The 16,631-nt window shown below is 45.6% G+C and overlaps 1 long non-coding RNA gene across 1 annotated transcript in view; it reads left to right on the top strand.

Moving 5' to 3' along the window:
• Positions 1-16,631, top strand: part of LOC130273518 (uncharacterized) — a 205,347-nt gene that overhangs the window by 172,216 nt on the left and 16,500 nt on the right. The window contains exon 2 of the long non-coding RNA XR_008844016.1: positions 552-703. This is a non-coding gene — a long non-coding RNA (uncharacterized LOC130273518). The remainder of the gene's footprint in view (positions 1-551; positions 704-16,631) is intronic.

The raw sequence follows: 16,631 nt of genomic DNA, 5'->3' as shown, positions 1-16,631 counted from the left end.
AACAGTGTTTCCCAACCAGTGTACCTCCAGCTGTCACAAATCTACAACTCCCAGCATGCCCAAAGTCTGTCAAGGCATGCTGGGAGTTGCAGTTTTGCAACAGCTGGAGGCACACTGGTTTGTAAACACTAGCATACACACACACACACACACAACAGGGACTACAACTCCCAGCATGTGTCATTCAGGAGTACCCCCCCCCCTCCCCCTTCACATATAGGGGTAGATTTATCAAAACCTGTGCAGAGGAAAACTTGCCCAGATGCCCATAGCAACCAATCAGCTTGCTGCTTTCATTTTTATGAAGGCCTGTGAAAAATGAAAGAAGCGATCTGATAGGTTGCTATAGGCAACTGGGCAAGTTTTCCTATGCACAGGTTTTGTTAAATCTCCCCCATAGAGATCATTCCCAGTATGAGATGTATTCCCCTGCAGTCCATACACCCCCAGCCCGTGCACCTTCTCATCCTCCCCTTCAGATAACACTTATCTTCTCTGTGAGGTCCTTCTCCAGTGCAGACCTGCGTCCTTAGAATACCGAGCAGGGGAAGGGGAGGTGAGGAGCTGTGTACTCAGCTGGATGAGATGAGGGGGCATGGCTTAAAAAAAAAAGCTGAGACATCTTGTCCACAACAGACTCAGAACTGTGGACAATGGTAAAAGAAAACCCTCGGAACTACAGAACTTCCTGCCCAACAAACAGGTTAGAAAAAGACACATATGCTGCCAAAACATATAACACATGTATATTGCAAAAAAAACTAAACTTACAAAGAAGATGCCATATAGTCAAAAAAATTAACCCCTGGAGTACCCCTTTAAGGTTTTTCCTCATCACCTTCTAAAAATCATAATGCTTTCAATTTTACACATAAAATTCCATATGATGGCTTCTTTTTTGCGCCACCAATACTACTTTGGTCATTTTACCAAAAAATCCACGGCAAAACGGAAAAAAAATTCATCGTGCAACAAAATTGAAGAAAAAATTTCATTTTGTAACTTTTGGGGGCTTCCGTTTCTACGCAGTGCATTTTTCTGTAAAAATGACAACGTATCTTTATTCTGTAGGTCCATACGGTTAAAATGATACCCTACTTATATAGGTTTAATTTTGTCATACTTCTGAAAAAAATCATAACTATATGTAGGAAAATTTATACGTTAAAGATTCTCATCTTCTGACCCCTATAAAACTTTTTTATTTTTACTGATACCACCTGTTCCAGCCCCTGCCTCACAGTGCCCCACTGGTTAATTGTCATTGCTCCAAGCTGTTTCATTGGATTCTTGTGATAATTCTACAGGCAATATGATGTCGACGACCATAGGGCCTCAGTCTTGAAAAGATTACATTGATTTTTTAAATTAAAATTTAAGATTTATATTAGATTCCCAAGTTTAATGTCCCATCGTTTACTTTGAACTAATACTGTATGACCACAAAACCCAGAAGATATAGTAGCTGAATAACACAGCGTGGAGGTGGCGACAGCACGAGGAGACCATATAGTGGCTGAATGGCACAGTCTGGAGTTGGCAGCAGCATGAGGAGAACATATAGTGGCTGAATGACACAGCGTGGAGGTGGCGGCAGCATAGGGGACCATATAGTGGCTGAATGACGAAGCCTGGAGTTGGCGGCAGCATGAGAAGAACATATAGTGGCTGAATGGCACAGCCTGGAGTTGGCGGCAGCAGGAGAAGAACATATAGTGGCTGAATGACACAGCCTGGAGTTTGCGGCAGCAAGAGGAGACCATGTAGTGGTTGAATGACACAGCCTAAGGTGGTTGAAGCATGAGAAGACCATATAGGGGCTGAATGGCACGGCCTGAAGTTGGCGGCAGCATGAGTAGAACATATAGTGGCTGAATGACACAGCGTGGATGTGGTAGTAGCATGAAGAGACCATATAGTGGCTGAATGGCACAGCCTTGCATTGGCGGCAGCATGAGGAGAACATATAGTTGCTGAATGAAACAGTGTGGAGGTGGCGGCAACATGAGGAGACCATAAATGGCTGAATAGCACAGCCTGGAGGTGGCAGCATGAGGAGAACATAGAAGGGGAGATTTATCAAAACCTGTGCAAAGGAAAAGTTGTCCAGTTGCCCATAGCAACTAATCAGCTTGCTTCTTTCATTTTTAACAAGGCCTCTGCAAAATGAAAGAAGGGATCTGATCTGATCTGGGCAACTTTTCCTTTGCACAGGTTTTGATAAATCTCCCCCATAGTGGCTGAATGACACAGCGTGGAGGTGGCGGCAGCATGAGGAGACCATATAGTGGCTGAATGGTACAGCCTGGAGTTGGCGGCAGCATGAGGAGAATATTTGCGGTAGCAAGAGGAGACCATATAGTGGGTGAATGGCACATCCTAGAGGTAGCAGAAGCATAAGGAGACCATATAGTGGCTGAATGGCAAAGCCTGGAGTTGGCGGCAGCATGAGGAGAACATATAGTGGCTGAATTACACAGCCTGGAGTTTGCGGCAGCAAGAGGAGACCATGTAGTGGTTGAATTACACAGCCTAAGGTGGTTGAAGCATGAGGAGACCATATAGGGGCTGAATGGCACAGCCTGAAGTTGGCGGCAGCATGAGTAGAACATATAGTGGCTGAATGACACAGCGTGGATGTGGTAGTAGCATGAAGAGACCATATAGTGGCTGAATGGCACAGCCTTGCATTGGCGGCAGCATGAGGAGAACATATGGTGGCTGAATGAAACAGTGTGGAGGTGGTGGCAGCATGAGGAGACCATAAATGGCTGAATGGCACAGCCTGGAGGTGGCAGCATGAGGAGAACATAGAAGGGGAGATTTATCAAAACCTGTGCAAAGGAAAAGTTGTCCAGTTGCCCATAGCAACTAATCAGCTTGCTTCTTTCATTTTTAACAAGGCCCCTGCAAAATGAAAGAAGGGATCTGATCTGATCTGGGCCACTTTTCCTTTGCACAGGTTTTGATAAATCTCCCCCATAGTGGCTGAATGACACAGCATGGAGGTGGCGGCAGCATGAGGAGACCATATAGTGGCTGAATGGTACAGCCTGGAGTTGGCGGCAGCATGAGGAGAATATATAGTGGCTGAATGACACAGCCTGGAGTTTGCGGCAGCAAAAGGAGACCATATAGTTGCTGAATGAAACAGCCTGGAGGTGGCGGAAGCATGAGTAGACCATAAAGTGGCTGAATAGCACAGCCTGGAGTTGACAGCAGGATGAGGAGAACATATAGTGGCTGAATGACACAGCCTGGAGTTTGCGGTAGCAAGAGGAGACCATATAGTGGGTGAATGGCACATCCTGGAGGTAGCAGAAGCATAAGGAGACCATATAGTGGCTGAATGGCAAAGCCTGGAGTTGGCGGCAGCATGAGGAGAACATATAGTGGCTGAATGACACAGCATGGAGGTGGAGACGGCATGAGGAGACCATATAGTGGCTGAATGGCACAGCCTGGAGTTGGTGGCAGCATGAGGAGACCATATAGTGGCTGATTGGCACAGCTTGGAGTTGGCGGCAGCATGAGGAGAACATATAGTGGCTGAATGGCACAGCCTGGAGTTGGTGGCAGCATGAGAAGAACATATGGTGGCAGAATGAGACAGCTTGGAGATGGCAGCAGCAGCATCAAGAGTCCTGAAAGTGACCCGGTGACAGAGTGGTGCGGTGGGTGGCAATACCAGTACCCAGAGACGAAGGTGGGTGAAAAAAGGTCTGATGCAGAGGAATGTTTGTAACTGGGGAGCAGTGCCTTAAATCTGTTTGGCACTATCCATATTTGTGAAGTGTTGGTGTGGCACCATGGTCAATCTACTCTGATGCATCAGGAATTGGTGGATGGAAATCCTGGCTGATCCCTGCCTGATTCATCTTCACAAAGGTCAGCCTCCCCAAATTTTTTGTGGACGGAAGAGTTCTCCTTGGGGTGACTATGGCCCCCGGCGCACTAAACACCACCTCTGATAGCATACTACTGGCCGGGCAGGACAGCTTTTCCAGGGCAAAGTCTGCTAGTTGCTGCCACAAATCAAGTTTGGCTGTCCAGAAGTCCAGCGGATATTCAAGGTGTGTTGGCATGGGCATGTCAAGGTATGTCACCACCTGTTGGTTCAGGTCCTGCTCCAGGTCTACCTGCTGCTGATGAGTTGCTTCACTACGCAGGTGAAGAAAGCTACTCATCAGTGACTGTAGACTCAGGCTGCTGCTGATGGAGCTGGTACTGCTCCTACCACCCCACCACTCCCCAACAGCCATGGCAGTGGAAGATGAGTGCAGAGGGCCCCCCGAGTCAGACCTGCAAGAGGATGGACGATTGCGCTGATAGGCATCTTCAAACTGACTACATAGGAGGTCTCTGTAGTAGATCAGTTTGTCCTCCCTCTCAGTGGGGGTAAAAAAGGCCCCCATTTTGTGCCGGAAGTTAGGGTCCAATAAGGAGGAGAGCCAGAAGTCTCTGGAGGGACTCCCTGCCTCCATCTCCACTGCATACTGCCACTGTGTTTCTGGGTCCTCTTTATCACCTTCCTCATAACCCTCTAGCTCCTCATGATGCTCCTGCTCCTCCTCTCCTCTCAGATGACTAGAAAAACTGCCCATTTCGTGAAACTTAAACTGTGCTCCACTGTGCCCCTCCCCCTCCTCCTTCAGTTCACCCCCACAGGGCTCAGGTTGCCGTCAGATGTAGGCGCCACGTCTCCAGTGCCCTGACCAGCCATCGTTTCCAAAACGTGTTGTAGGAAATGAAGCAGCGGAATGACGCAATTCATCCCGTAATCCTGGCGACTGACTAAATAATGTGGCTTCCTCAAAGGGCCTGAGCAAATGGCAGGTGTCACGTATGAGCTGCCACTGGTTGACATTGAAGTTACACAGGGGAGTAACCCATCCTCTTGGATCATGAAGAAATCGGTGATGTCTTTTCTCTGTTTGTATAGTCGGTTCAACATACGGGGGGTGGAATTCCAACGTGTGGCAAGTCGCAAATCAGACTACAGTATGTTGGGGGATACTGTTCTGACGCTGCAGCTCAAGGAGGGTGTGGTTTGTGGTGTACGAGTGGGTGAAGTGCATGCAAAGTTTCCTTCCCATTCTTAGGATGTCTTGCAAATGGGGGGGAACACTTCAGGAACCGCTTGAAAACCAGATTGAACATGTGTGCCATGCAGGGCGCATGGCTCAGCCTTCCTTGTCCCAATGCAGATAAGATGTTCTTCCCGTTGTCAGTCACCATGGTTCCCATTTCCAATTTTCGTGGAGTAAGCCATGCTTTGATTTCTTTATGAATGACTTTTAGCAGTTCCTCCCCTGTGTGACTCTGTTCGCAAAGGCAAACCATGTGAAGAACAGCATGACACAGCCGTGCCCTGCACATATGCTTTGATGAAGGGGCACTAAGACTTGTCCGTGCAGTGGAGGCTGAGGACACAGTGGAGGATGAGGAGGCGGAGTCGCACACTGTCACAGGACCAATGGCCTGAGGGCGTGGAGGAGGAAGCGGCGTGACCTGTCCAAGTTGGTGTTGTAGCTGTGCAGGAACCACATTCACCCAGTGGGCCATAAAGGATATGTATTGTCCCTAACCATAGTTACAGCATCAGACGTCGGTGCTAACGTGCACTTTGGTACACACCGACAGGCTCAAGGACTGGCCCACCTTCTGTTCCACAAAATTGTGCAGGGCTGGTATTGCCTTCTTTGGAAAGAAATGATGGCTTGGGACTCTCCCCCTTGGGTCGGCACAAGCCATCAGTTCTCTGAAAGGTGCAGTGTCCACCACTTGAAAAGGGACGGACTGCAGCACCAGCAACTTGGACAGGAGCACATTCAGCTTCTGCGCCATTGGATGAGTGGGCACATACTTTTGTCTCTTGGACATGGCTTTGCCAATGGATTGCTGGTGGAATGACTGACTCAAAGTAGGAGGAGCAGGAGCATCTGGAGCGACAGAAGGAGGGTATGACACACAGCTCCCTTCAGCTGTGGTGGTGGAGCCTTGGCTGGCTGAAAGAGGGATCAAAGTGCCACTGGGTGATTCAGAAGGCTGGACCACTACATCGGAGCCATGGTTCTCCCAGGCCACTTTATGGTGGCGCAGCATATGTTGATGCAGGGCAGTGGTGCCAACATTGGGACGCTGGCCACACTTCACCTTCTGCCGACACATCTTGCATGTGGCTATGTTAACCTCCTCCGGATGTTTGATGACAAATTGCTCCACCAACGAGTAGCTGATTTTCCCACCAACAGTCCGCACTAATTGACTGCTACTGCCACCGTCTCCAGGAACCCCTGTTCCACTACCTCCCGGGAAGGTAGGCTGCCGCGAAGCAGGTGGTCTCCCCCAGGCACGTTTGGCTCCAGACTTTCCACATCTGCCACCATGCTGACTTCCAACCATGATACCACCTTGCTGGTATCTTCTTCTGATGATGGTGAAGCCCCTTCTGCACTCGGCCCCCAAGTGCAATCGGCTTCATCATCATCAAGTTGTGTCTGCACGTCACTGACTTCCTCCTCAGGTTCCTCAACAGTGTCTGCTTCAGGAGCCTGAACGCTGGCAACACCACCTCCCACGTCACTTTCCTCATCACTACTTGCCCGCCTAGGGGAGGAAACAGCGGATGTCTCCTCCACTTCTTGGCTGGGCAGTAGCTGCTGACTGTCCTCTATTAGATCGTCCTCGCAGAATAGTGGAGCTGAATCCACAGCATAAGATACTTCTGCAGGGGAGGGAACAGCATAGGACAGAGGCAATGGGAGGACAGGGACTGCTCCCGGGCCATGCCAACTGAGGGTTGTGTCTGAGGAAACCACCAACTGTTGACTGGGGGTATCAGATGTCACTTGTGTTGAAGTGTTAGACCGTGTTAACCAATCGATGACGGCAGATGGGTTGCTGGTCGAGACACCGAGACAGCTGATACCGGGAGATCAGGCCTCTCGCTGCGTCTCCTACTGCCACTTGCCCTTAGTCTGCTGCTGAAGGGAGCTGTGTGTCATACCCTCCTTCTGTCGCTCCAGAGGCTCCTGCTTCACCTACTTTGAGTCAGTCTTTCCACCAGCAATCCAACGGCGAAGCCATGTCCAAGAAACAACTGCCTGCCCCTGATGAATTTAGGCCTCTGCCACTCCTCTGTACACGTCCTGGCACTTCCCTGCCTTATATACTTAGTGCATATATGAGGGGAGTACAATACACTTCACTATGCTTAAAACAGTATTTGTCTAGAACAGCAGCAGGTGTGTACTTTTGGCTGGCCTTTTACAGTAACTAGGCCTTTAAGACTTTATCAGGAACAAAATGGTACAGCATTTAGATATACGTATGTGATATGCACTTATGAGGGCAGAAACATTTGCTACAGTACGCTTAAAAAGTATGTGTACAACACCAGCCGGTGAGTACTTTTGGCTGTCCTTTCACAGTATCTAGGCCCTTAAGACTTTATCAGGAACAAAATGGTACTATACTTAGATGTACGTATGTGGTATGCACTCATGAAGTCAGGAAAAAGGGCCGGTGTTAGGGGGGGCAACCCAGGCAATTGCCTAGGGCCCCCATCCCCCAGGGGGCCCCCTGCCGCCTCCTCAGTAGGGGGGGGGGCAACTGTTTATAAAGCGTCCGCAGCGCCGGCTGCTTGTTAAAGTTTAGCAACCCGGCCACGGCCAATTTAAAACCATGGCCAGCGGCAGACCCGGACACTTCTGCTTTCACTATTTTTCACATTTCCTTACCTGGCCGCGCTCCGCAGGCTCATGTAATGCGGCGGGTTTTGTGGGCTGTGTGGATAATATGTCGAGTGACGTGTCCTGCTGGGTCCTCTATGCTGCGTCAGGGACGTCACTCCTCATTTCCCGCAGCGCCGGTGTAGTGAAAAAAACTGTGTCTTGAAGCATTTTGTGTCTGCGGCTGCAGGAAATGAGGAGTGACGTCCCTGACGCCGCATAGAGGACCCGGCAGGACATGTCACTTCTCATATTATCCCCACAGCCCACAAGACCTGTGGGGATACTGCCTACCTAATGTGGGGGAACATACTGCCAAGCTAATGGGGGGAACATACTGCCAACCTAATGGGGGAGAACTGCAAACTAATGTGGGGGAACATACTGCCAACCTAATGGGGGGCAGAACTACAACCTAATGTGGGGGGGGGCTATACTGCCAACCTAATGTGGGGGAAACTATACTGCCAACCTAATGTGGGGGAAATGAGGAGTGACGTCCCTGACGTCGCATAGAGGACCCGGCAGGACATGTCACTTCTCATATTATCCCCACAGCCCACAAGACCCGACACATTACCTGATCCTGCGGAACACAGCCAGGTAAGGAAATATGAAAAATAGAAAAAGTGGGGGGGAGAGGGGAACAATACTGCACACCTAATGCCAAACTAATTGGGGGGTTGGAACATTCTGCCAACCTAATGTGGGGGAGCATACTGCCAACCTAATTGGGGGGGGGACTGCAGCCTAATGTGGGGGAACTGCAACCTAATATCGGGGAACATACTGCCAACCTAATGTGAGGGAACTATACTGCCGACCTAATGGGGGGGGGGGACTGCATCCTAATGTGAGGGAACATACTGCCAACCTAATTGGGGGGAACTGCAACCTAATGTGGGGGAACATACTGCCAACCTAATGGGGGGAACTGCAACCTAATGTGGGGGAACATGCTGCCAACCTAATGTGGGGGAACTATACTGCCTACCTAATGTGGGGGAACATACTGCCAACCTAAAGTGGGGGAACATACTGCCAACCTAATGTGGGGGAACTATACTGCCAGCCTAATGTGGGGGAACATACTGTACCTAATGTGGGGAAACTATACTGCAACCTAATGTGGGGGAACATACTGCCTACCTAATGTGGGGATACATACTGCATCTAATGTGGGGAAACTATACTGCCTACCTAATGTGGGGGAACATACTGCCAACCTAATGTGGGGGAACTATACTGCCTACCTAAAGTGGGGGAACATACTGCCAACATAATGGGGGGGAACTGCAACCTAATGTGGGGGAACATACTGCCAACCTAATGGGGGGGGGGGGGGGGGGACTGCAACCTAATGTGGGGGAACATACTGCCTACCTAATGTGGGGGAACATACTGCACCTAATGTGGGGAAACTATACTGCCTACCTAATGTGGGGGAACATGCTGCCAAGCTAATGGGGGGAACATACTGCCAACCTAATGGGGGAGAACTGCAACCTAATGTGGGGGAAACTATACTGCCAACATAACGTGGGGGGAACTATACTGCCTACCTAATGTGGGGAAACTATACTGCCTACCTAATGTGGGGGAACTATACAAAAATATAAAATTGTTCTATTCTGATCCCTATAACCCTATATTTTTCTGTATATGGGGATATATGAGGGTCATTTTTTTCAATGTGATTTGTGGTTTTTATCGGTACCATTTTTGTTTTGATGGGACTTTTCAATTGCTTTTTTAGATATTTTTATGGTATTTGAAGTGACCAAAAATGTGCAAATCTGGTTAGTGCACTACTACGACTTTTGGGGCCCCTCTTTTGATTTTGCCTAGGGCCACGCTATGCCTGAAACTGGCCCTGAAAGTATGTGTGCAACACCAGCCGGTGAGTACTTTTGGCTGTCCTTTCACAGTATCTAGGCCCTTAAGACTTTATCAGGAACAAAATGGTACTACACTTAGATGTACGTATGTGGTATGCACTTATGAGGGCAGAAAAATGTGCTACAGTACGCATCCTGCATGTGATTCAGGGTCATCCCACCTACCCTTGTTCCTGTCTTCCCAAGATTCCTTGTCCCATGTCCTCACATGTGGATCCGCCATTTTAGATGCCCTGGAGCCTGTACCGCACCAAAGGGAGTTTATTGAAGCAATTTGTGCGATAGAATTGCGGTGATATTCGCATTCGTTGCAAATAAAAATTTTCCTGAAATTTGTAACGAATTCGGATTCATCAGATTCGATTCGCTCAACTCTAGTACAAGTATTTTAGGTAGAGAGTAGTGCAGCCCATGTAGCACAGGCACAAAGGCTTACTGAAGCCTCTGGCCCTACTGCAAAATCTATATCTGGGCCGTCAGACCAACTATACACCATTAAAGTGGTACTCCAGTGGAAAACACATTTTCCAATCAACTGGTGGCAGAATGTTAAACAGATTTGTAAATGACTTCTATTTAAACATTTTTATCCTCTCAGTACTTATCACCCCCCTGCAGCAGCCCCAGCACAGAATACTGCTGTTTAAGCAGCAGCCTCCTGCTTTCACTGGCAGCTGCAAAATACTTCCTGCCATCTGTCCTCTCCTCCCTGGATAAGGCTCTCACAGACAATAGCAGCACAATGGAGGGATAACTGCCGAACAAGGGGCTGTGTGTGAGAGGCAGAGGACCTTTGGTGATGTCATTACCATGTGATCAGTCACATGGGTGGGAGGAGCCTGACTACTATGCAATGGAGGCCCAGGAAGAAGTTCCTGTATATGGGAATGTGTATCATGTGAAGGTAACCTATACTACATACTCACACACAAATTACTATGTCTGTGTTTTCCAAACAGTGTGCCTCCAGCTGTTACAAAACTACAACTCCCAGTATGCCCAGAAAGCCAACAGCTGTCTGGGCATGATGGGTGTTGTAGTTTTGCAACAGCTGGAGATACATTGTTTGGAAAACACTGCACTATATAATTCCCACACACTGCATTTAACACACCCACCACATTTATTGATTTAAGAATCAATAAATAAATGTCCAAACTATTCCAATATAACGTTAATTATCCCACACGGTCAATGGCATAATTGTTAAAAAATACCAAAGTCCACAACTGCTAATTTTTAGTAATTTCATATACCATAAAAAATAAATTTAAAAAAAGCGATCGAAAAGTCGCATCAAAACAAAAATGGTACCAGTAAAAACTACAGATCAAAGCGCAAAAGATGAGCCCTAACACATCCCAGTATATGGAGAAATGCTAAAGTTATAGGGGTCAGAAGAGGATGATTTTAAGTATACTACTTTTTGTTTAAACGGAAGCCTCCAAAAGTTGCAAAATGGCGTTTTTTTTACGGTGAATTTCATGGTAGCATGATTGATGCCATTACAAAGTAAAATTAGTGGCACAAAAAGCAACAAGCCTCATATAGGTCTGAAAGTTGAAAATGAAAAGTATTCTGGCTGTAATACACAAGTGGTATAAATATCATGGTCGCAGCTGTCACAATCATGACTGAGCCCCCTGTGACCGGCCACCACTGCTGCCACAATATCTGGCTGATCTGCCGGCGACTGTAACTGTAAGGGTAAAACTCCAAAACAAAGTACCTACACAAAACAAAAAAAGGGTCCACATATCACTAAAAGTTTATTTTGTTAACACCAACCAAATTAAAAACATGTATATGAGGCATCAGGAGAAAACCACAAGTAATCACAGAGGCCACAACACACATGAAATTCAGAGATAATGGGGGAGATTTATCAAATCCTGTGCAGAGGGAAAGTGGAGCAGTTGCCCATAGCAACCAGACTGTTCCTTTTTTTTTTTTTTTAAAGGCATCTGAAAAATTAAAGAAGCGATCTACAACTGCTCCACTTTCCCTCTGCACAGAATCTGATAATTCTTCCCCATTATCTATGAATAAAGTGGCAGGGGGGGGGGGATCAGTCAGGGGGAATAAAGTGGTAGGGGGGGGGGATAAAGTGGCGGGGGGATCGGGGGGGAATAAAGTGGCAGGGGGGGATAAAGTGGCAGGGGGATCAGAGGGGGATAAAGTGGCAGGGGGGGATCAGAGGGGGGGATAAAGTGGCAGGGGGTGGGATCAGAGGGGGGGGGGAATAAAGTGGCAGGGGGGGATCAGAGAGTGGAAATAAAGTGGCATGGGGAGGATCAGGGGGGTGGCAAATGATATTGCACAGTGGGGAGTGGTTGAAATGGCACAGGAGGTTGATCAAGGGGGAGAATGCATGGGGGTAGCAGCCCAATTTGTAATGCTGACACTGGTATCATGTTATACGTCGTAGGACATGCAACGCGATATGTGCAATTGGCGGTACTTTAAGAGGTGTCCAGGGGGCCCAGGCCTGAGCTGCGTAAGGGGCCCCAAAATTTCTGATGGCAGCCCTGGCTGACACCTCTGTCCATGTCAGTAAGCAAATCCCCATAGCAAACCTATCCTGCTCTTGACTATTGTGGTCAGACAGAAAATAACTTCTTAGCTTTCTCTGTAGTATACAGCAGCTAATAAGTACTGGAAAGATTCACATTTTTAATAGAAGTAATTTAAATTTTTTGGCACCAGTTGATTTAAAAAAAAATATATATATATAAAAAATATATATATATATATATATATATATGTTTTCCACTGGAGTACCCCTTTAACCCCTTAACGACCAAGGACGTATATTTACATCCTTGGCCGGCTCCCGCGATATAACGCAGGGTCAGGCGGTGACCCTGCGTCATATTGGGTTGGTCCCGGCATGCATCTGAAGCCGGGACCTGGGGCTAATAGCTCACGGTAGCAATCGCGGTGCCGCGCGCTATTAACCCTTTAGACGCAGCGTTCAACTTTGACGAAAGTGAAATCTGCCCGGCTTCCTCCGGCGTGTCCCTTCGACGATTGATTGCTCCAAGCCTGAGATGCAGGCTTAAGCAATCGACCGCTGATAACACTGATCAATGCAAAGCCATGGCTTTGCAGTGAACAGGGTATAAGATCAGTGTGTGCAATGTTATAGCCCCCTATGGGAGCTATAACACTGCAAAAAAAAAGTGAAAAATAAGTTTAAGGAGTATTCCAGGCAAAAAAATTTTTTATATATCAACTGGCTCCGGAAAGTTAAACAGATTTGTAAATTACTTCTATTAAAAAACCTTAATCCTTCTAATAGTTATTAGCTTCTGAAGTTCTCTGTCTAACTGCTCAATGATGATGTCACGTCCCGGGAGCTGTGCATGATGGGAGAATATCCCCATAGGAACTGCACAGCTCCCGGGAGGTGACATCATCATTGAGCAGTTAGACAGAAAACAACAACTCAACTTCAGAAGCTAATAACTATTGGAAGGATTAAGATTTTTTTAATAGAAGTAATTTACAAATCTCCAATAATATAAAGTAGAAAAAGATAGTGGCAGTGGCACCTAACGGTATATTAAAAAATGCAATAAATTGAACTATTAGAGGTCCCACAAATATCCCAAAAAATAGTGGTAGTCCGTATACATGAAGAATGTCCTGCGTAACAGTGGTGCCTGGACAGAATCAATGCAATTCAATAAATATCAGTAACAAAGAAAAAAGGGGGTCCGGCAACTCACAGTAAGACGCTAGCTGCTAATCGACACGAGGTCCATCCATGGGGCAGGAGGGAGTGAGGGAAGCTCAGGAGGCGATTAACTGGTTGATTACTTGCACATGCACTTCATCGTATGGACCTACAGAATAAATATAAGGTGTCCTTTTTACTGAAAAATGTACTGCGCAGAAACGGAAGCCCCCAAAAGTTACAAAATTGTGTTTTTTCTTCAATTAACAAAAATAAAGCCTACATGGAAAAGCCATGTGTGAAAAAATAAGTACACCCTATCAATCAATAGCTTGTAGAACCAGCTTCAGCGGCAATAACTTGAAGTACTAGTTTCCTGTATTAGGCTAGAATTCCATTGAGGATTTTCATGCAAAAACGCCGTAAAAAAATGCCCATTTTGCTGCACGAAAAAATGCCAAGAAGAAGGCCATGTGGGTTTTAACTTTAGCATTTTTATTCTTTCTTGGACTTTTGCAATCCAAAAAAGTGATGGAGATACCTTTTTTTAAATAACATTTCGTAGGGTACCATAAAAAAAATTATAAAAAAATATACAGTACTGATGGAAAAAATTGTATTTAATGAAATGTATCTTTTTTTTTATAACAAATTTTTTATTAATTTTTAAACAGGGATCAATTTATGTGTGCAGGCAGGGCACTAAAAATGTAGCTGACAATAATAAAAATGTAGTGTGTGTGTGTTTTTTACTTTTTTTTTCTTTTTTTGTTTAACATTTTTTAGGTAGTACTACTACTCCCAGCATGGAACACACTGTTCCATGATGGGAGTAGTAGTACCTGTACTAATTCAGAGATCGTCCGGGGTCCGTCGCGATCTTTCTGTATAATTTATAGATGGGGCCGGCCCCTCTTCTATGGTCCCTTGCACTGCTGTATATATATATATATATATATATATATATATATATATATATACATATATATATACCTATTCATATTTCCCGCAGAGAGCTGTGATTGGCCAGATGGTTCCGGACAATCACAACTCTTTGTGTGAAATATGAGTAGGTGTATATACGTCAGTGCAGGGGACCATAGAAGAGCATCCTGCCGCATGTATACATTATACAGGAGGATCACAGCGGGTGTCAGGAGTAACATCAGCTGTGATCTTTCCTTAACTGCAGGTACTACTGTTCCCAACATAGAGCACACTCTGATCAATTCTGGGAGCTGTAGTACCTGCATTAATAAACAGACAGATCGCAGCAAGTATAACTTCTGACACCTGTTGCGATCTTTCTATTAATGCAGGTACTACAGCTCCCAGCATGGAGCAGAGTGTGCTCCATGTTAGGAGTAGTAGTACCTGCAGTTAAGGACAGATCATAGAGGGTGTCACTCCTGACACCCAATGTGATCGTTGTATCTATTGCAGAAATGCAGAGCGGGTTTCTCCTGCGCTCCGCATCTCTGCACTATACTCCAGACGGCCACGCACTCATTCATATTTACCTCTGAGTGCGGGGATTGGCTGCAACCATCTCACCAATCCCCACTCTAGGCGGAAAATATGAATGGGTGATGTGAATTTTGATTCACATCACTGGCCGGCCGGAGTACAGAGCAGAGATGCAAGCGCTGTTTAGAGCCGCTCCGCATCTCTGCAATAGATAGGATCGCCCCAGGTGTCAGGAGTGACAACTGGGCGATATGTCTTTTAGCACAGGTACTACTACTCCCATCATGGAACAGTCTGTTACATGCTGGGAGTGTAGTACTACCTAAAAAATGTTTAAAAAAAATAGAAAGAGAACAAAGTGAAACACACACAATTTATAAAAAATTTATAAAAATGTCGTCATAAAAAATTAATTATATAATTTTTTTCCATCCCTACTGCATCCTTTTTTTTTTATTTAATTTTTTATTTTAGTACCCAACAAATTTTTGGGGGAAAAAACTAAAAATGCCAAAGGGTCCAAAAAAGGCAGATTCTACACAAAGGTAAAAATGCCAGAAAAAACGCATGAAAAAACACCAAAACGCAGGGAAAAACAGTGGCAGTTTTTCTGCAATGCAAAAACCTCAGTGGAATCCTAACCTTACTTTATATATCTCTCACACAGTTCTGGAGGAATTTTGGTAAACTCTACAAGGTACAGGTCTCACCACATCATTTTAATTGGGTTGGGGTCTTGACATTGACTGGGCCGTAGCAATAACTTGATATTTTGACCATTCTTGCCCTTCTGTAGTAGATTTGCTGGGTGCTTGAGATCATTGTCATGTTGTATGACCCATTTTAAACCAAACTTAAGCTGTTGGATAGATGGATTTCCATTTGACTCTAGAATACATTGACATAAATAAGAGTTCATGATCGACTTAATGACTGAAAAATGTAACAGCCTGTGGCTTTAACAAAAACTCATATCATGATCCCTCTACTTTCATTTCATTTGTTCATCACTTACATCTCCTGGTTTTTGCTGTTTGTTTATTCCATGTCTGCTCTTGTTCATTTATTCATATCTGCTGTTTATCTTGGTTCCGGTTTCTGAATTGTTTGTTAGTACGCTATATCCTGCCCTGTTTGTATATTTATATCCTGCCTGATTTATCTGGTTGTTTGGTTGTTTTCTCGTTACATTTCTGACCTGTCCCTGACTATATACTGTATTATGTATTGAGTTTTACGCTCATTGCAATTAGCACAGGAAGGGACCGGCTCCAAGTTGTTGATCTTCTGTTTAGGGCGGATGGGCAAGTAGGCAGGGCTAGCTAGGGATAGCTTAGGGCTCACTCTCTAAGTCCACCACCATTCATGACAGCTAACCTAAACTGATAGAACGTTTGTCTTTTTGTCAGCTTTACAAACATTTTAACTATGTAACTATGGCTTGTAGAGTCTGAGATGTAGCTCTCGGAGTTTTTGCAATTTCTTTGATCATTGCATGGTCTGATCTTGATGTGATGGTCTGATTTGCTATCTACTTCTGTGAAGATTGTCGACTGTTTTAAACCCATTATCAATGTGACCAATTTGCATTTTTGTATTTTATTTTTTGTCTCTTCCTCCTTGCCTTCTAAGAGTCATAACTCCTTTATTTTCCCATCCACAGATCCATATTAGGGCTTGTTTTTTTGAAGGACTAATTGTACCTTGTAACTTTCATTTTAACATAACGTATACTATAAAACTAAAAAAATATATATGTTTGTGGGATGAAATTTTAATGAAAATGCAATATTGCTCATTTTTACACAGTGCACTTTATATAGCTATTGTTTTATTTTAACCCCTTCAGGACCA

Source organism: Hyla sarda, chromosome 5 (assembly GCF_029499605.1).
Source record: "Hyla sarda isolate aHylSar1 chromosome 5, aHylSar1.hap1, whole genome shotgun sequence".
NCBI classification, from domain to species: Eukaryota; Metazoa; Chordata; class Amphibia; order Anura; family Hylidae; genus Hyla; species Hyla sarda.
Note: the sequence above shows the minus strand (reverse complement) of the source record. Positions and strands in the feature narration are given on the sequence as shown.